The sequence below is a fragment of the Mesocricetus auratus genome, unplaced genomic scaffold, assembly GCF_017639785.1.
Source record: "Mesocricetus auratus isolate SY011 unplaced genomic scaffold, BCM_Maur_2.0 Super-Scaffold_100044, whole genome shotgun sequence".
In the NCBI taxonomy this organism is placed as follows: Eukaryota; Metazoa; Chordata; class Mammalia; order Rodentia; family Cricetidae; genus Mesocricetus; species Mesocricetus auratus.
The window spans coordinates 2,868,353-2,890,085 of record NW_024429221.1 but is presented as its reverse complement, the minus strand read 5'-3'; the positions used below and the strand labels follow the sequence as shown (position 1 = coordinate 2,890,085).

Genomic DNA, 21,733 nt, shown 5'->3' with positions numbered 1-21,733 from the left:
CCTGCATTCTTCCAGGATGAAGAGAAACCATCTCAAAATGAGTAGGGTTAAACCCAAGAAGCCGTGGAAGCTGCCTTGGCCTTGGAAAAGGATATGAACAGGCCGTCTTGGATCTTCATTCTCTGGGTTTGCCTGCACAGACCCTTATCACTGTGACTTCTTAGAAAACCACTTCCTTGATGAGGAAGTGAAGCTCATCAAGAAGATGGACAGTCACCTGATCAAGCACCATAGGTAAGGTGGTACGCAGTCAATGCAACTAGGTTCGCCATCCATCTTTCGGTAAGTATCTCTTTGAGCCGCTCATTCTCAAGCAAATTAAGAAGTCTCCTCATCTTCTGAGGAGCTCCAGCTTTAGCTCTGCACCAGTCAGCCTGTGACCTCCACCTGAACTTCTCAAGCCAATAAGCTGCTTTGTAACTGCCCTACAGCATCTCCCAAGTCTTGGACCAAATTAAAATAAACTCAACAAAGAAAATTTCAAAGAATAAAAAAGTTAAAACACCTTTAAAATTATACATTTCAAATTTCTTCATCCTTGAATCATGGTTTTCACAACTTGTAAGAATCTCTTGGATCTGGCAAGAATCTGAGATGCAGTGAGTACATATGATCTGTGACCAGATTAATGTGTAATTATGTATAATTAGGCATAAAATTCTCCTGGGGAAATCAGCACTGAAATCCTCCAGAGACTAGGAGCAAATCCCTGGGAGATTGCAAATCAGTCACAGTAGTAAGAAAAAGGAATTAGTGACAAAACGGAGAAGCCATAGAATACATTTTCAGGCACTGAGCAAGGAAGCTGTAGGTCAAAAGGAAAATTAGATCATTGCTGGTGATTGGACAAGTGGAGCATAGAAATGAAAGGAGATCCAACCTCTTAGAAGAACACATATCTACTTATTCACACACATACATATTTATATGCACATACACAAACACACCAAATACATTAGTATTTAAATTTTTATAGAATGGTTCAAATACAGAGACTAAATAACTTCTTGTTTATGGACAAACGACAGGAATCAATGTTAGTTAGCATCCTATTACCCAATCTTGAAAATAGATACATCTATAACTAATGATAGAGAGCAAAATTAAGTATCATTTATATTTCACAGATAGTCTAGGAGTTTTCATTTTCACAGTGAATATGAGTAAATATTCACTATAAAATAGAGAAAAAGAAAACATCAAGGCAAACCCTGAGGCCCATCATTTAGATATTTAACCTGGAATACCTGCTTCTCCTTAGAACTAAGAAGACTGACTGAAATCAAAGTGACATAGCAATTTAAGCTAATCAATCAGGGATGCTGCATTAGACACCCACCATGTTGAATTACCAGATACCAGAGGACCACTACAAGCTCTGTCTATATCTTTTTATTGGATCACACCTCTGTGTCCCTACAGTATCTATACTTGCTTCTATGTCCCAATGAAATGACTACACCAGACAATAAATAGTCTTGAACTCAAAAATATTTTCCTCCTGGTTCTTTAAAGAAAACTCTTCTGACCCCAATAAAGAAAAGATTGCAGTGCCTAGCATATTTTGGAAGTAGAGAAGGAAAGCCTCAATGAAAAGTATTTGAGGATCTTTTCTCAAACCTATAATTTCTTCTTCTATTATGGTATCTCTTATCCTGCTCTCCTCTATTCTTCCCCTTACTCAACCTTTCTGCTCCCCCATCTTGCACTAGTGAGTTTTTCAGAGATCTACAAGAATCATACCAACTAACAATCTAAGCAACAGTGGAGAGGGTACCTTAAATGCCCTCCCCCGATAATGACATTGATGACTACCTTATATGCCATCCTAGAGTCTTCATCCAGAGACTGATGGAAGCAAAGCCAGATACCCACAGCTAAACACTGACCTGAACTCCAGGAAACCACTTGCAGAGAGGGAGGAGTGATGAGCAAAGGAATCAAGAACCGGCTGGTGAAACCCACAGAGGCAGCTGACCTTAGCAAAGGGGAACTCATGGATCCCAGACAGGTGACTGAGAGGCCAGCAAGGGACTTATCCTGACCCCCTGAATGAAGGTGTCAGTGAGAAGGCTTCAGTAATCTATGGGGCCTCATATAGTAGATCAGTATTGATCCCTGGCATACAAATGGACTTAGGGAGCCCATTCCACATGGTGGGATGCTCTGTCAGCCTGGACACATGGAGAAGGGCCTAGGCCCTACCTGGGGTAATATGAGAGACTTTGGAGATTCCCCCATAGAAGGCCACACCCCCTGGGGAGTGAAACATGGGGAAGATGGGGGTTTGGGGGAGTTGGGGGATGTGGGGATGAGAGGAGGGAGAGGGAGCTGGGATTGATATGTCAAGCAAGCTTGCTTATAATTTAAATAAAAAATTGTAAAAAAAAAAGAAAAGTTTATGAAGAGGATGAAACCAAAGAAAAAAATAACAAAAACGAAACAGAAACCCTCCAAGTCGGTAATGGATTTGACCTGAGCAATTAAGTAGTCAGCACCACTTAGTGAAGCAGGCAAAACATAGTGGAGAATTTGGAGGTTTCATGGGAAGGAAAGAGTTTAGAAGTCAATAAATCTATTCTGAAATAATGCCCTCTCTTCACAAGGTCCAATTTCTAAAGTCAGCTTGTTTATTTACTTGTAATGTTTCTGTAGTCCACATATGGGTTCACACTTTAACAACACTGTGCTGCAGGCCCTAAGAATTTCCCTGTATTTGTTACCAAACTTCTGCAGCACAAACCCTGTGATCCAGGCAATCAATATCCTTGACTTACCTTTACCTCAGTTTCCTCATGCACAAAAATCCAAATAATAACAAATGAGAAACAGTTTATTTCAATAGATCTAGAGATATATTAGTCTCAGATAAAAACAATATGGTGAGAATACATTAAATGCTCTTCTCCTATAATAAGATTGATGACTACCTTAAATGCCATCAGGGAGCCTTCATCCAGTAGCCAATAGAAGCAGAAGCAGAGATTCCCAGCTAAGTACTGATCCAAACTCATGGAATCCAGTTTTGAGAGGGAGGAGTGATGAGTTAAGGACTTAAGACCATGCTGGGGAAACCCATAGAAACAGCTGACCTGAGCAAATGGGAGCTCACAGACTCCAATCTGAAAGCTGGGGAACCAGCATAAGACCAATCCAGGGACCCTGAATATAGGTGTCAGTTGCAGAGCTTGGACAGTCTATGAGAACTCTGGCAGTGGAACCAGAATTTATCCATAGTTCACGAATGGGTTTTGGGAGCCCATTCCCTATGGAAGGATATTCTCTCAGTCTAGATACAAAGGAGGGCCTAGGTTCTGTACCAAATGATGTGACACACTTTGATGATCTCTAATGGGAGGCCTCACCCTCCCTGAGGAGTAGATGGGGGATGGGATGGGTTGGGGATTGAGGAATGGAACAAAAGGAGGGAGAGGGAACTAGGATTGGTATGTAAAACAAGATTGTTTTTAATTTAAACAAAAAATTTTAAAATGTGAATTATATCCCTTATGTGCTAAATAAAGAAGGAAAATGGGAGTAATGATTAGGATTGGCTTCAATGACAAGGAAATATTCTCCTGAGTAAAAATATAACTTAATCTGCATCAAAGAACCTCAAGACGAAACAGTTTCTTGTAAAAATGTCTTGGCTCAGCTCAAACTCACCATTAGCCAATGTTTGAGTAGGGTTTGAATAGGAAGCATTAGGCCCATACTCTAAGGCTCAGGTATTGACAAAGCCTGATTTTCCAGATGCTGGGCTTCACAAGGAATGAGTGGGCCATGAGTGATTCATTCAGTGACAATTTCATAACTGAATGGATTACTGAGATAAAGAGGAATCTGTGTAAGATGGGGTTGTTATGGAAATGGAATGTTTTTATTTGAAAATAGATTCGTCTCTCATACAATACATCCCAACCAGTTTCCCCTCACTCCACTCCTCCTAGCTCTCCCCTATCTTCCCTGTCCCCTAGATGTACTCCCCTTCTGCTTTCTCTTCAGAAAAGAGCACATCTCCAAGAGAGGCAGGTAGATAGGATAAAATGAAATACAACAGCATAAGCCCAAATCCTCATATTAAGGCTGGACAAAACAACCCAAGAGAGGGAAAAGAGACTGAAGAGCAGGCAAAAGAGTCAGAGACACACTCACTCCAACTGTTAGGAGTCTCATAAGAACACCAAGCTAGCCTCCATATTATATGCAGAAGACCTGGAGCAGACCTGTGCAGGCTTCATGCTTGCAACTTCAGTCTCTGTGAACTCATATGAGCCATGCTTACTTGATTTGGTGGGCCATGTCCTGCTGGTATCTTCTATTACCTCTGAGTCCTACAGCTCCTCTGTTCCAGCAGGGTTCCCCATCTCTGAGAGGTGAGCCAATGTGACCTTCAATTCAGATTCTCTCTGGGCATAATGTCTGACGGTGGGTCCCTACACTAGCTTCCATATGCATCTATGAAGACAACTGAACAAGGTACCATTTTATGAGTATAGAAGACTATCATTAGGAAACATTACTTTGTAATTTTGAAGCTATTTATTTATTTATTTATTTGCTACTTGTGTTTGGTTCTAGCCTAGGGCTCTGTGGCATCCAGCCTCCAGTTCCTGACCTTCCAGACAGTGTAAGGCATGGGGGGGTCTCAAGTTGAACAAAACATTGATTGGCCACTCCCACAATTTCTGTGCCACCATTTACTCAGCATATCTTGTAGGCAGGACAGATTCCATGTAGAGAGATTTGTGACTCAGTTGGTGTCCAGATATCTCTTTCCACAGCCTGCAGAGTCCCTTCTCATGCCAAAGAGATTAAAATGTAGGTGTGAAGGAGAATGTTGAAGGGCATGCTTTGAAGTACATCTCTTGCCCCCCTGTCTAGACTTATGTCTCCTGGCTTACAAGAGATGAGAAACTTTTCCCTGTATTGTCTTTCTGTCACCATGATGCTCCACCTCACAACAGACAGACAGCAGTGACATAAGATAATCACTGAAACTCTGAAGCTGTAAAATAGAATGAATTCCTTCCCTTTCCAGTTGTTTTCAGATTTTTGTGTCAGAGCAACTGGAGGCTAGTGCACCGCAGAAGATTTCCAGGGTGCTACCTGGAAGGGAGGCTACTGGTGACATTCCACTGAGACCCCGATGAATTTGGGTTCATGTAGAAATTTCTAATATGAAACTTGAGGCTAAATTTATAGCTGTTAATTTCTTGCTAGCCTAATCCTTTTCTCAAGAACAATACAACCCTTTAAAACATTCCCTTCCACATTCTCCTTTACCCCTACATTCTAGTCTCTCTGACACAAGAAGGTACTCTGAAACCCATGAAAAGAGATACCTGGCCACCAACCCAGTCACAAAACTCTCCGCCTATTGACTTCATTGAAAATAACTTTTTTTTTCTTTTCCTAGATTTAAGTTCAATCCACAAAATCCTAAAGAGAATCACTTGGTTCAGCTACCCTATCTTGGTCCTTATTTTGTGGTTGTTGTAAACACCATCTCCATTCTTTATTACCAATGTCTCTTTGAACACCATATGCATTTATTTGGGAACAGTATTTTTGAAAAATAGTATTACATTGTCAGAGAGTATTGAGATATTATTGAATACACAATGCAAAACTGAATTAATTTTCTAAGGCTAACACAGCAAAACATTTCCTGAGACTTTTGTCTTCCTATATAATAATCAACATTTGATATTCTATCTATGAATAACTTGCAGGATTTTTATATACTTACATAAGTCTATTTAATTGTGGTATAGCCTGAATTTTGTCATCCTTTCTAAATACATGTGGTACAAAGACAAAGAGTGAGAGAACTGTGCTTTGAAGATGACCACATGACACAAAGCCTACAGTAGAAATATAAATCAGGAACATGATGATAAGAGATAATAGCAGATATTTGGAACAGGAAGTGCTGAGGCTGTATCCAAAGATAAATTGAATTACATAGATATATGTAGAACAAGAACACACTGTAGACTGTAATGGGTCTTTAAAGACATGCTTGGGTATTTCTTAGAAAAGGTATGGAATTTTAACCAAGACAACAGGATATATACATGTGACATCTAGAGAAAATTAGTCATTCATTGAGATACATATTTTGCCTAATTCTGATTTCCAAGAAGAGTTAGTTGTCATTGTAGGTAGTTCTTCAGAAACAAATGCACAAGGGGTGTGATATGTACTGAAGAGATGGCGTATTCAATAAAATATTCATTGCACAACATGAAACATGAGTTCAATTGCCAGCACCCATGTAAAAGAAGGCAGATGTGATAGCACATAGTTGTAAACCCAGCACTGGAAAGACAGCTAGGTAGAGTCCTCTAGCTTACTAGCCATCCAGCCTAGCCCAAACAGTAAGCACCAGATCCTAGTGAGAGACTCTGTCTCAAAAATCAAGGTGGAAAATACCCATAGACCTAATATTGTTCTCTGATTTACTGGAAAGTATATATATTTATGTACAGGTATACAGAGTCCCACACACACACCCTTCATGCTTTTTGTTTTCATTTTTTTCTACTACCTCTCCATCTAGTTTTTTCTTCAATTCCACTGTTCAAATGCTATTTGCTAAAAATATTTTAAAAAATAAACTACATATCTCTGGTGCATATATGCCTCAGTAGCTGTTGAATTAGTTATAGAAAAACTCAGCAGAGGATTACAAATGAATACTGACAATGGTTAAAATGGTAGGATCTAGGTCATGCACATTTCACCATAATTAAGAAGAACCCACACATTCTTGTAAGATGCTCGTTTCCTGAGGCTATTAACACCTTCACTTGTTGATTATCAGCATTCCAGAGCAATCTCTTTTATGAGTGATCCAGCCTCCTTTATATATGCTAGTACATACATATTGAAGCTGGCCTTGATATCACTCCACTCTGTTAGAGGTGACAAGGACATAGATAGTCTTGCTGTCTTTCAAAGTAATCTGAGGAACACATCATAATTATTTCAGTGTATTGTACATATGTGAGTTGACATCTCTCCCATTTAACTTAGTTTTTCATCTTTTTTAATATTTTCAGTAAAACAATGGATTTTTACTCAGATTTCCTAGAATGTTTATCCTATTTATTCACATATTTGCTTTATAACCTTGAAAGGGTTATTTGATGTTTGTCTGTCTCAAGTCTGTCTTAGTTTGAATTATACAAATGGGGTTGATTTGAGAGTTAAATTCATACTTGCAAAAGACTTGTAGCTGTTCTTGTCTCATTGAATATTGCTTACTGAGTCTGATGTGGGCTGGGCTCTGGGAGAATAATGGTAAAAACTAGAGTTCCTATTCTGCTCTTATTAGAATGGAAAGAGCGTATTTAAAGAGATAACTAGGGGTGGGGAAATAGCTATATCAGTAACATGTTCACTGTGCAGGAATGAGGAGCAGAGTTCATTTCCCAAATCACATATTCAAAAAAAATGAATAGTGAGGTGTGCTTGTAATTCCAGAGTTTGGAAGTTAGACAAGGTTCACTGGCCAGGCAGCCTACCCTATTCAGCAAATTCCAGACCATTGAGAAATCTTGTGCTAAGAAACAAAGTGGATGACTCCACACATAAACACACACACACACACACACACACACACACAGAGAGAGAGAGAGAAAGAGACAGAGACAGAGACAGAGACAGAGACAGAACGACAGAGAGAGAAGAAAAACTTCAACCTTACAAGCAAGTGAAACAACTTAAAGTTAAATACAGATTACTAAAGAAAGAAGGAATATATCTATGAAAGGAAGCATTCTGAGAGAAGACATGTTGAAATAGTCAGGGAAACAGCTTTGAATTGCAAATGCTCCTGAATCATCCCTGATGTGAGAATGTCTCAGAAAGTATACCATTACCCTTTGAAAAGTTAGAACATTCCTGAAGGCAGTGTAGCAACACATACATGGGACAGAAACAGTAGCCTTTGAGGTGTTGAAATATATCAAGGTGTGTGGCAAGAAGAATTTATTTCTTCACACCATTTCATCACACCAATCACCTGAAAATGTGAAGGCAAAATGTACATCTATTCTATATCTAACCAACAAGTGATCATTCCCTGTCTCCTGCTGTCTTTTACTGTCAAGGCAGGATGTACCAAATTCTTTTGAGCATAGTGGGATGTGTCTTAAAATTAAGAGTGAGGAGGACAAAGCATGGAGGCCAAAGGTCAGCTTGTACTACATGCAAAAGTCCTGATTTGGTCAGTTAGAGGTTTTGTACAATAAGAATGACTCCTGGACCCCCCAAATGTGAGTGTCAGCGAGAAGGCCTGGGCATCCTATGGGGCCCTGAGCTGTGGATCAGTGTCTATCCCTGGAATACAAACAGTCATCGTGTGCCTATAGCACAAAGAGGGATGCTCTCAGCCTGGACTCTTAGGGGAGTGCCTGGACCCTACCCAGAGTGAAATGACAGACTCTAGATATCCACTATGTGGAAGGATTTGGCAATAGGGTGGGAGGGTGGAGGGGAAGGGGAGTGCGGGAGGAGGGGAGGGAGAGGGAACTGGGATTGACATGTAAAAGAAGCTATCTAAAATTAAAATAAAAAATGATTAAAAAAAAGAATGACTCAAATTTCTAGAAATTCCACAATTTGGGCTCCAGTCCTTCATTTGTGTTTATAAAAGATCTAAATGCATATGATAGTGTCAAGAATACACATGTGACACAAAGATTGGACCATAAAGCCAGATTTCAGAGAGCCTGAGTGAGAAGTAGGAAAGCGGCAAGTCTCAAACTGAGCCAGGGAAAGATACCACCACTAACTGATCCTTGCAGTGTGAGGTTACCTTTGGTTCCTGAATCCTCAGGCAAACTTTAATAAATCATAAATATCACAAGTCTGGTCCTCTAACAGCACAAGTTACAATATCTGGCCTCACATCAACCAACTAACATAGAACCTGCTATAGGAGAGGACTTACAAAGTTGACTTCAAAAACTCTAAAATTCTTATTTAAAAAGATATTAGGGGTGGAGAGATGGCTCAGCAGTTATGAGCATCTGCTATTCTGGAAGAGAACTGGAGTTTGCTTCTCAGTACCATTATTTTGCCAAACAATGAAGGATGGTGGAAGATATTTTAAGGTACCAAAAGAAATGAATTGTACTACAAAACTATAGAAATTAGTGGAAACAAAATGACAATTCAAAAATTGTTTCTTACTTGTTGTGGTAATCAGATACTCTAAAGAACACATCAAAATCTGTGTACAACCATAATAACCCACAAATCTAATAACTATATGTCACTATATTTTACTTATTCTTAAGTACAGTATGAGTCACTATTGTAAAGTTTAGTTTATACATTTTGTTTCCCCAATGGAGCCATCATGCAATTTGCTCACTAATATATGAGACAGTACTCATCTAGAAGGAGGTAAGAAGATAGTTTTAGGATCACTTTGGTAAAACACTCTCTCATGCTGATGCCTTGTTTTGTTTGCAAAGAGCTACACAGAGTACATTTAGGAATTCTACAGGCATCTACATCTTGCAAAATCATCAGCAGGACACTTCCACAGATTTACAAAGTGTCTAGTGAAACTCTATGCTGTATGAACAATGTGTCTTTGTCAAAGCCAGACAAATTAATATTATTGCCCCAGAGATAAAAATTTTGTTCATTCCTGGCAAAAAATGGCACTTTGGACATTGATGGGTGTCATGACAGACAGACCCCCATTGCACTGAGTATTAGTGTGTTCTCTTTTAGTAGCTAATGAACAGCAACTTTAAATGTCTCCACACTGATATCTAACTGTTCTTTGTCTCAACTATTTATGTGTAACACAAGCACATTTTCAACCTTGAAACAACCTAGGATCACATTGTATTATGGAGTTATTCTATAATATAACAGACTATTTAAATCAGACATTATCAGAAACTGTACTAATTTTTATTTTATCAAAGTACTAAATGTAAATTATTATTTCCATACTAGTAAAGTTAAAATGTTTTCATATGAATCTTATTAAGCACATTGCTCAAAGTCACAGACAGACCCCCATTGCACTGAGTATTAGTGTGTTCTCTTTTAGTAGCTAATGAACAGCAACTTTAAATGTCTCCACACTGATATCTAACTGTTCTTTGTCTCAACTATTTATGTGTAACACAAGCACATTTTCAACCTTGAAACAACCTAGGATCACATTGTATTATGGAGTTATTCTATAATATAACAGACTATTTAAATCAGACATTATCAGAAACTGTATTAATTTTTATTTTATCAAAGTACTAAATGTAAATTATTATTTCCATACTAGTAAAGTTAAAATGTTTTCATATGAATCTTATTAAACACATTGCTCAAAGTCACAAACATAATCAATGTAGAGGTGAATTCTCATTTTATGTCATCTTGATGCTAAAATCTCTGCTTCTTGGATTGAGAAGTTTTTAGAAGATCAGCATTCCGTGGCCTTTGCAGTCCAAGCAGATTAGTTTGATGAATCAATACATGTGATGGTAGCCAGACTTGGCAGCGTACATCTCTAAAGCTAACTTTTAAAGAGATTGAGGCAGGAGGATCTAAGTTTCAGGCCAGCTTGGTACATGGAGTGAGTTTGAAAATACCATGGATAATTTAAAGAGTTGTTGCAAAACAAGAATGAGGAAGGATGGGAATATAAATCAATGTACAAGTATTTTCTAGCATGTATGAGGTCCTGTGTATGAATGGGTTCATTTTCATATATATGTATACATAATATCTATAATAATCATGCATGGATAGGAATAGAAGAATAACAAAATTCCCAGCTCAAAGGCCCAGAAAACAATTTTAACAAAACCATAGAAGAAAATTTTCTTAACCTAAAGAAGGACATGACTATAAAGGTACAAGAAGTACAGAACACTAAATAGACTAGACCAGAATCTATCACTGCATAATAAAACCCTAAACATACAGAATAAAGAAAGAATATTAAAAGCTGTAAGGGAAAATGACAAGTAACATACAGAATTATACCAATTTCTCAACAGAGATTCTCAAAGCCAAAAGGAGTTGGACAGATGTCTTACAAACTCTAAGAGACCACGGATGTCAGCCCAGATTTCTTAACCTAGTAAAACTTTCAATCAAAATAGATGGATTAAATAAGCTCTGTCATGACAAAGTCAAATTAAACAATATCTATCCAAAAATTGAGGCATACAGAAGGCACTAGGCAAAAAACGTTTCAAACCAAGGAGCTTAACTATACCCACAAAAACATAGTCAATACATAACCTCACATCAGCAAAACTCAAAGAAGAGAAACACACACACACAAGGACAGAGACTCACAAATAGAGTATACACACACACACACACACACAGACACAAACACACACACACACACATACACCACTCACATATTACCACCACCAACAAAATAACAGGAATTAACAGTCATTTGCCTTTAAGATATCTTCATATAAATGGACTCATCTCCCTTATAAAATGACACAGGCAACTGAATGGGTAAGAGAACAGGGTCCATTCTTCTTCTGCATAAAAGAAACACAGCCCAACATCTAAGACATATATTACTTCAGAGTAAAGAATAAGAAAAAGAGTCTTCAAGAAAATGGACCCAAGAAGCAAGCTACTCTAATATCTAACAAAATAGACTTCAAGCCAAAATTAATCAGAAAATATGGAGAAGTACATTTCATACTCATCAAAGGAAAAAATACACCAAGATGATGTCTCAGTTCTTAATATCTATGCCTCAAAGGAATGGTACCAATATTTGTAAAAGAAATATATGTAAAACACATATCAAACCTCACACACTAGTAGTGGGAAGCTTCAGTAACCCACTCTAGCCAATTGACAAATCATCCAGACAAAAAGTAATCAGAGCAATATTGGTGCTAACAGATATTATGACTCAAATGGACCTCCAGCTATCTACAGAATATGTTACCCAGACACAAAAGAAGACACTTTACTCTTACTTCCTCCTGGAACATTATCTAAAATCAACCACATATTTTATCACAAACAAGTCTTGACAGATACAAGAAAAACTGAAATAAGCCCCTGAATCCTATCAGAACACCGTGAATAAAAGTTGGATTTCAACAACAGAAACCTTGTAAACTCATGGAAACTGAACAACTCTACTGAGATACCAGTGGGTCAAGGAAAAAATATAGAAAGAAATGAAATAATTCCTAGAATTCATTGAAAATGAATGAACACTGCACCAAAATGTATGGGACACAATGAAAGCAGTGATAATAGGAAGTTCATAGCACTAAGTACCTACATAAAGAATGTGGAGAAATGTTATACTAGCAACTTAACACATATATGAAAGCTCTAGGAAAAAAATGAAGCAAACACATCTAAGAGGAGTAAATGTCAGGAAATAATCAAACTGAGGGCTGAAATCAATAAATGAAATAAAGAGAAAAATATAAAGAATCAATGAAACACAGTATTGATTCTTACAGAAAATAAACAATGTAGATAAACCTTTAACCAAACTAACTAAAAGACTGAGAGAGAATATCTAAATCAACAAAATCAAAAACAAAAGGGGAGACATAACAACAAGCACCTAGGAAATTCAATCATTAGGTCATTCTACAAAATTAGAAAACCTAAAGGAAATGGACAACTTTCTTGGTAGATGGCTTTGACATGTGAAGCAAACTTGTTTCTAATTTAAATTAAATTTAAAAAGTACCACTAGTTTCAGATGACATGATAGTATACATAAGCAGCCCCCAAATTCTATCAGGGAAATAACTCCTACAGATGACAAACTTAGGGAAGTGGCTGCATACAAGATTAACTAAAAAAATAATCAGTAGCCCTCTTATATACAAATGACAAACATGCTGAGAAATAAATATTGAAAAAACACCCTTCACAGTAGTAACAATAGTATGAAATATCTTGGGGCAACTCTAAACAACCAAGTGAAAGAAGTTGCATGATAAGAATTTCAAGTCTTTGAAGAAATTGGAGAATTTGTTAGGAGATGAAAATCTGTCATGCTCTTAGATTGGTAAGAGTAACATAATAAAAATTGCATCTTACCTAAAGCTATCTCCAGATTAAATGCAATCCCCATTAAATGCCAACACAATTGGCATTTGACAACTTGAAAGAACAACACCCAACTTCTCATGACAAAACAAAACAAGCATAAAATCCAGGACAGCTAAAACAATCCTGAACAAAAAACGACTTCTGGAGTTATCACCATCCCTGATTTCAAGCTTTACTACAGAGCTATAGTTTAAAAAATGGAATTCACATAAAAACAGACAGGTTTTTATGGAACAGAATCAAAGAACCAGACATAAATCCACACAACTACAGACAGGTGATTTTCAACAAAGAATCCAAAATTATACAGTGGAAAACAGAATGCATATTCAGCAAATGGGGCCAGCATAACTGTATGTTGACGTGTAGAAAAATGCAAGTAGATCCATGTCTATCACCCTGCAAAAACTCAAGTTAAGTGAATAAAAGACTTCAACACAAAAATTAGATACACTGAACCTGATAGAAGAGGAAGTGGGAAGTAATCTTGAAAGCATTGGCACAGGGGACACCTTACTGAACAGATAATAGGATTAACAATTTATAACTGGGATTCATGAAACTAAAAATCTTATGTAACGTCAAGGACACCATCAATATGACAGAATGGCTGCTTACATAATGGGGAAAGATCTTTACCAACCCTGTATCTAACAGAGACTGATTTCCAGAATATATAAAGAGCTCAAGAAAGGACACAACAACAAACCAGATAATCCAATTTAAATAAATGGGGATCTCCAGTCATCTCAATAGAGCACTGGGACACAGACATCTACTGTATAGAGAGGAGTAAGAGACAGGCCTGAGGGGATTGAATATAGAGGCAAAGTCACTGCCTGCACCAACAGGAAGAAGAGATGGGTAGGAGTCATACAAGAATACATTCAAAAACCAAAAGAGTAATATGTCAATACCAGAAACAAGTCGTAATTCATCAGGAAGACCTGAACATACTAACTCAGAAGATGCATAAGAAAATGACCTCAAAAATAACTGGATCAAGATGATGGAGGCCATTAAAGAAGAAACAAAGATTTCGCTTAAAGAAATGGAAGAAAAGACAAACAAAATAATGGAGTTAATAAATAAATTCCTTAAAGAAAGCCAAGAAAAACAAGAAAAAAAAACCAATCAACCAAGTCTAAGATTGAAAACTGAAATAGAGGCAATAAAGAAAACACAAATGGAGGGAATTCCAGAAATGCAAAATCTGGGTAAAGGAACAGGAACTGCAGATACAAGCAAAGCCAACCAACAGAATACAGGAGATGGAAAAGAGAGAAAGAGAGTCTCAGGTGCTGAAGATACAAAAGGGGAAACAGATTCATCGACCAAAGAAAGCATTAAAGCCAACAAAGTCGTAACACAAAATTTCCAGAAAATCTGGAACACCATGAAAAAAACAAACCTAAGGATAATAGGGATAAAAGGAGGAGAAGAAATCCAGCTGAAAGGCACAGAAAATATATTCCATCAAGAAGAAAACTCTTCCAACCTATAGAAGGAAATGCCTATGAAGATACAAGAAGCTTTACAGACTAGCAAATAGACTGGACCAAAAACAGAACAAAACAAAACAAAAAGGCTTCCTGCCACATACCAATCAAAACACAAAATATGCAGAACAAAGAAGGAATATTAAGGGCTTCAAAGGTAAAAGGTCAAATAACATATAAAGGCAGGTATATCAGAATAATATACAACTTTTCAATGGAGACCCTTAAAGCCAGAAGATACTCAACAGATATTATGCAGACTCTAAGAGACCATGGATGCCAACCCAGACTATTATATCCAGCAAAACTTTCAATTGCCATATATGGAGAAAACAAGATATTCCATGACAAAAAAATAGATTCAAACAATACCTATCCACAAATACACGCCTACAAAAAGCAATAGAATGAAAACCCCTACCCAAGGACATTAGAGGAACCTGGAATGCACAGGCAACAAATAATCCCACACCAGCAAATACTAAAAAAAAAAAACACACACACACACCATTACCACAAAAAAACCCCAACAACAACAAAAAACAGGAATCAACAAAAGCTGATCACTGATATCCCTTAATGGACTCAACTCACGTACAAAAATACACAGGCTAACAGAAAGGATACAAAACAGGATCCATCCTTCTACTGGATACAAGAAACTCAAGACAATTTCAAAGACAGACATTTACTCAGAGTAAAGGGTTGGGAAAATACTATGCAATCAAATGAACTTAAGAAATAAGCTGGTGTATCTATCTAATATATAATAAAAATATACTTCAGACTAAAGGTAATTAAAAGAGATGATGGAAGATATTTTACATTCATCACAGGAAAAATCCATCAAGAAGTCTCAATCCTGAACATATATACCCAAAATAAATGATACACATATTCATAAAAGAAACGTTAGCAAATCTTAAATCTCATATCAAATCCCACACACTAATAGTGGGAGATTTTAACATCCCACTCTTTTCAGCGGACAGATATGTCAGACAAAAATTAAAAGAGAATTTCTTCACTTTGACATTCAGAGCACTGGGCAGAAATCACATTGCGTCAGACTCTAGATATCCCCTATGTGGAAGGAATTGGCAATAGGGTGGGAGGCTGAGGGGGAAGGGGAGTGCGGGAGGAGGGGAGGGAGAGGGAACTGGGATTGACATGAAAAATAAAAAAATAATAAAAAATTAAAAGAAATAATGGATCTAACAGATGTTATGACTCAAATGGGCTTAACAAACATCTATAGAACATTCCAACTACATACAGAAAAATACACCTCCCTCTCAACACCCCATGGAACATCTGTAAAACCCACCACATACTCATTTGCACAGCAAATCTCAATAGATACAAAAAATTGGAATATTTCCCTGCATCTTATTGAATCACCATAGCTCAAAGTTAGAATTCAACAGCAACACAAATTCTAGAAAGTCTGCATATTCATGGAAACTGAATAAGGTCCAGCTTAATCACCACTGGATTAAGGAAGGAAGGAGGAAAGGAAAGAAGGAAGGAAGGAGGGAAGAAAGAAAGATAAAAGGAAAGAGAGGAAGGAAGGAAGGAGGGACGGAAGAAAGGAAGGAAGGATGGGAGGAAGGAAGGAAGGAGTGAGGAAAGGAACAAAGGAAGGAAGAAAGAAAGGAAGGAAGGAATTAAACATTTCATAGAATTCAATAAAATGAATGTACAACATACCCAAACTTATGGGACAACATGAAAGCAGTATTAAAAGGAAAAGAAACACCTGCATAAAGATGTAACTATGGCTTCTTACTGGCTAGCTCTCTCTTAATTATTAACCTATTTCTATTAATCTGTATATTTCTACATAGTCTAGGCTTACCAGAGAATGTCTGAACCTGTATGCCTTTGGTGGCTTCATGGCATCACCTTACAGTCTTTCTCTGCCTACCTTTCCCAGAATCCCCCTCATCTCCTAGTTCCACCTATCTTCCTGCCTTTATTGAACAGTGTTTTATTTCATCAACCGACAAGAGAAACATATACAGAAGGACATCCCCAATCATAAAGATGTTAGAGCAATCCCACACTAGCAAGTTAACAAAACACCTGAAAGTTCTATAACAAAAGGAAGCAAACTCACCCAGGAGAAGCAGACAACATGAAATAATCAAATTGAGGGCTGACATCAATAAAACAGAAACAAAGAGAACTATAACACAAAGAGTTTCTTGTTCAAGGAAAATCAACAAGATAGACATATCCATATCCAAACTAAAAGGCAAATATGAAAAGAGGAAAAAAGCAACAGCCACTGAGGAAATGCAGAGGATCATCAAGTCATACTTTGAAAACCTGTACTACACAAAATTGTGAAATCTAAAATAAGTGAACAATTTTCAGGAGAGGTACCAAATACCAAAATTAAGTCAAGAAGAGATAAACTAATTAATTAGACATGTAAGTCCCTAAGGAAATAGAAGTAGTCATCAAAAGTCTCCCAACCAAAAAAAAAAAAAAAAAAAGCACAGTGCCAGGGTTTCAGTGCAGAATTCTACCAGAGCATCAAAGAAGAACTAACACCTATACACCTCATTTTTTTAACACAATGGAAACAGCAGGAGCATAACTCCTTTTGTGAGGCTATAGTAACCCTGATACCCAAACTATGCAAAGAAAGAGAACTACAGACCAATCTCCCTTATGAATATTAATGCAAAAATATTCAATAAAATACTATGAAACCAAATCCAAGAACTCATAAAAAAAATTGTACATCATGACTGAGTAGGCTTCATTCCAGACATGCATGGATACTTAAATGTAAGATAATCTGTCAATGTAATCCACCATATAAACAAACTGAAAGAAAATAACAAACACATGATAATCTCACTAGATGCTGAAAAGACTGTGACAAAATCCAGTACCCCCTCATAATAAAAGCCTTGGAGAGATCATGGATGACAGAAACATACCTAAATATAATAAAGGCAATATACAATAAGCCAACAGACAACATCAAACTAAATGGAGAGAAACTCAAAGCAATTCCACTAAAATCTGAAACAAGACAAGGCTGTCTACTCTCTCTTTATCTATTCGATATAGCATTGGAAGTTCTAGCTACAGCTATAAGACAAATTGGAAATTAAAAAAGACAAACTCTCACTATTCACAGATGATATGATAGTATGCATAAGTGAGCCCAAAACTCTAGCTAGGAACTCCTATAGATGACAAACACCTTCAGTAATGTGGCAGGATATAAGATTAACTCAGGAAAATCAGTAGCCTTCCAATTTACAAATGATAAAATGGCTGAGAAAGAAATCAGAGAAACATCAGCCTTTAAAACAGCCAGAAATATAAAATATCTTGGGGTAACAAAAGTGAAAGGCCTGTAAGACAAAAACTTTAAGTTCCAAGAGAGAGAAATTGAAGAGGATATTGGAAAATGGAAAGATCTCCCTTGTTCTTAAACAGGTAGGGTCAACATAATAAAAAGGGCAATCATATCAAAAGGAATCTACATATTCAATGCAATCCCCATCAAAACCTGAACAGAATTCTTTACAGACCTTGAAAGAACAATGTTCAAGTTCTTATGGATAAACAAACAAACAAACAACAACAACAAAACAGAATAACTGAAACAATCCTGTACAAAAAAGGAACTTCTGGAGGTGTCACCGTCTTTGACTTCAAACTCTACTGTAGAGTTTAGTAATATAAACAGGCTGGTGTTCTCATAAAAACAAACAGATGAATCAATGGAATCAAATCAAAGACCCTGACATAAATTCACACACTTATGGGCACACACTTGATATTTTTTTCAAAGAAGCCAAAATGGTACAATGGAAAAAGGAAAACGTCTTTAACATATGGGGCTGGAATAACTGGATGTTAACATGTAGAAGATTGCAAATACATCCATATGTATTGTCATGCGTAAAACTCAAATCCAACTGGATAAGGTCCTCAACATAATTCCAAGTACACTGAACCCAACAGAAGAAAAAATGGGAAGTAACCTGCAACATATTGACACAGGAGACCACTTTCCAAATATAACACCATTAGCAAGACACTGAAAGCAACAATCAATAAATGGGTCCTCCTCAAACTGAAATGTTCCTTTAAGGTAAATGTTACTGTTCATAAGACAAAACAGCACCCTACAGAATGGAAAAACATCTTCACCAGCTCCACATCTGACAGAGGGTTGATACCCAGAATTTATAAAGAACTCAAGAAATGAGAAGCCAAGATACAAAATAACCCAATTGAAAATGGGATACAGAGCTAAAGAGAGAATTCTCAACAGAAGAATTTCAAATGGCTGAAGGACATTTAAGGAAGTGCTCAACATCCTTAATCATCAGGGAAATGAAAATCAAAGTGATTCTGAGATGCCATCTAATGCCTGCCAGAATGGCTAAGATCAAAAATACTGAGAACAGCTTGTTGGAGAGTATGTGATTTCAGGGGAACACTCCTACACTGTTGGTGGGAGTGAAACCTTGTACAGCTACTTTGGAAATCAGTAGGTCAGTTTCTAAGAAAATTGGGAATCAATCTACCTCAAGAACCAGTGATACCACTCTTGGGCATTTACCCAAAGGACATTCAATCATACCACAAGAACATTTGTTCAACAATGTTCATAGCAGCATCATTTGTAATAGCCTAAATGTGAAAACAGCCTAGATGCCCCTCAACCAAAAATAGATAAGGATAATATGGTACATTTACACAACGTAATATTAGTCAGTTGTAAAAACTGATGACCTCATGAAATTTGCAGGCAAATGGATGGAACTAGAAAAAGACATCCTGAGTGAGGTAATCCAGAATCAGAAAGAAAAAAAACCGTATGTATTCACTCATAAGTGGATGTTAGATGAAAAGCAAAAGATAGCCAGACTACAATCCACATCTCCAGAGAAGCTTGGTAATAAGGAGGACCCTAAGAGTGACACATGGATCACCTTCAGTAGGGAAATTAGACGAGATATAATGGGTAAACTGGGGAGGCAGGGTGACCGTAATGTGGAGGGAAGGGAGGATGAGAACAGGAGGGAACCGGATGGTTTAGGAGGGGAGAGATGTAATGGAAGAGGAATGAAAGAGATATATTAATAGAGAGAGACACTATGGGCTTAGGAAGAAACTTGGTGCTAGGGTAACTCCCAAGAATCCACAAGAAGGACATCAACTAACACTCCTAGCAATAGTAGAGAGGATGCCTGAACTGGGATGACCCTGTAATCAGATTGATGAATATCACAATTTGCATCATAGGGATCTATCCCAGTAATTGATAGAACCAGACACAGAGATCTACAACCAAGAACCAGACTGAGCTCCAGGAATCCAGTGAAAGGGTGTGGGGGGAAGGGATAATTGAGCAAGGGGTGAGTCAAGATCATGATGAAGAAATCCACAGTGGACAGAACTAGACCTTCTGTATGTGGGAGACAGTTGTGAATCTTGGACTAGCTGAAGGACCCCTGGCAGTAAGACCATGCCACAAACCTGGTACATTAATTAACATATTAGATCCCTTTCCTTTGGGTGCTCAGTCTTAATACATGGGAGAGGGACTTGGCCCTGCCCAAACCTCTTGTACTAGACTATGCAGACTCCTCAAGGGAGCCCTTATCAATGATGACTGGTCTAGGGACAGGCAACATGTGAGGAGGGGGATGGGAGGAAGCAAGTTGAGTGAGAGGGAGAACTGTGGTTGGAATGTAAAATGAAATAAAAAAATTACAAAATGGAAAGAAATGTAGTATAGATTTTAACCCAGAATTCCAAAATAAGATTTTCAAATATGTAACAAAGAAAGGTTCAATATCCTCAGCCATAAAGAGAAATGCAAATTAAAATGACTCTGAATTCCATCTTAAATCTATCAGAATATCTAAGATCAAAAACTCAAGTGACAGATCATACTGGAGTGGGTGTGGAGCAAGGAGAACACTTCTCCATTGCTGGTGACACTGCAAACAAACTTGCACAGCTACTTCTGGAAATCATTATGGAGGCTTCTTAGAAAACTGGGAATCTATCTCAACACCCAGCTATATCACTCTTGGACATGTCCCAAAGGATCCTCAATCATACCACAGGGACATTTCCTCAAGTATGTTCCTAGCAGCTTTATTTGTAATAGCCGGAACTTCTAATCAACCTAGTTGTTCCTCAATGAAAGAATTGACAAAGAAATGGGAAACATTTACACAATGGATTATTACTACTTTGACAAGGAAAGATTTCTAGTGGAAAGACTGAAGCACCAATTCAACCTCATTACTTTTGTCTTGCAGTCTGTCCTGATTATGGAATGTACTAGGGTAATGGTGGCACAGAGATTGTGGGAGTGTCCAACCAATGAGGACACTCTTGACATTGTCTGGAGCACCCGTACTCAGAGGATGGATGACCCAGAGACATAGTTTAGAACCAAACATGACTGGAGAAAAAAATGTCAATTTAATGATGCTTAATGCTATTCTACTATACTCTTAGATTGTTGCCCAGCCCAATTGTCAGCAGAAAAGATTTCCTCCAATAACTGATGGAAACAGATGCAGAGAGACCCACAGCCAAATATTAGGTAGACATTGGGGAATCTGCTGAAGAGAACAAGGAAGGATGGTAGAATCAACAGTGTCAAGGACCTCATGAGAAAACCCACAGAATCAACTAACCTGGGCTCATAGAGGCTCATAGAGACAGAAGCTATAAGCAGTTGCCTGTATGAGACTGACCTAGATCCTTGTCATGTATGAGACAGTTGTGTAATTTGGTCCAAACAGTGGGTTGAGGGCTATCCTTTATTGTTTTGCTTGCTTGTGGAAACCTATTCCTCCTATTAGGAGGAAAAATAGATGGGGTGGACAGAGGAGAGGTAGTGGGAGAGACCAGGAGAAGGGAATGGAGGGTAAAATAGGTTGGGATGTAAAATTTTTAAGAATTAAAGAAAAAAGAAGTGTTTGTCACAAGGTAAACAAATTTATATCAGCAGGCTTAAAATTGTACATGAGGGCACAAGTAAATGGATGAATTCTGACACCAGATATCGAGGCTATATAGGGAAAACAATATATTTATTTATCAGAGAGAGAGAGAGAGAAAGTCGCACTGAC

At 37.6% G+C, this 21,733-nt stretch overlaps 1 long non-coding RNA gene across 1 annotated transcript in view; it reads left to right on the top strand.

Moving 5' to 3' along the window:
* The first annotated feature begins 3,924 nt into the window (after positions 1-3,924).
* LOC121135860 overlaps positions 3,925-21,733 on the top strand; it is a 46,112-nt gene continuing 28,303 nt past the window's right edge. The window contains exons 1-2 of the long non-coding RNA XR_005872980.1: positions 3,925-4,032; positions 4,358-4,479. This is a non-coding gene — a long non-coding RNA (uncharacterized LOC121135860). The remainder of the gene's footprint in view (positions 4,033-4,357; positions 4,480-21,733) is intronic.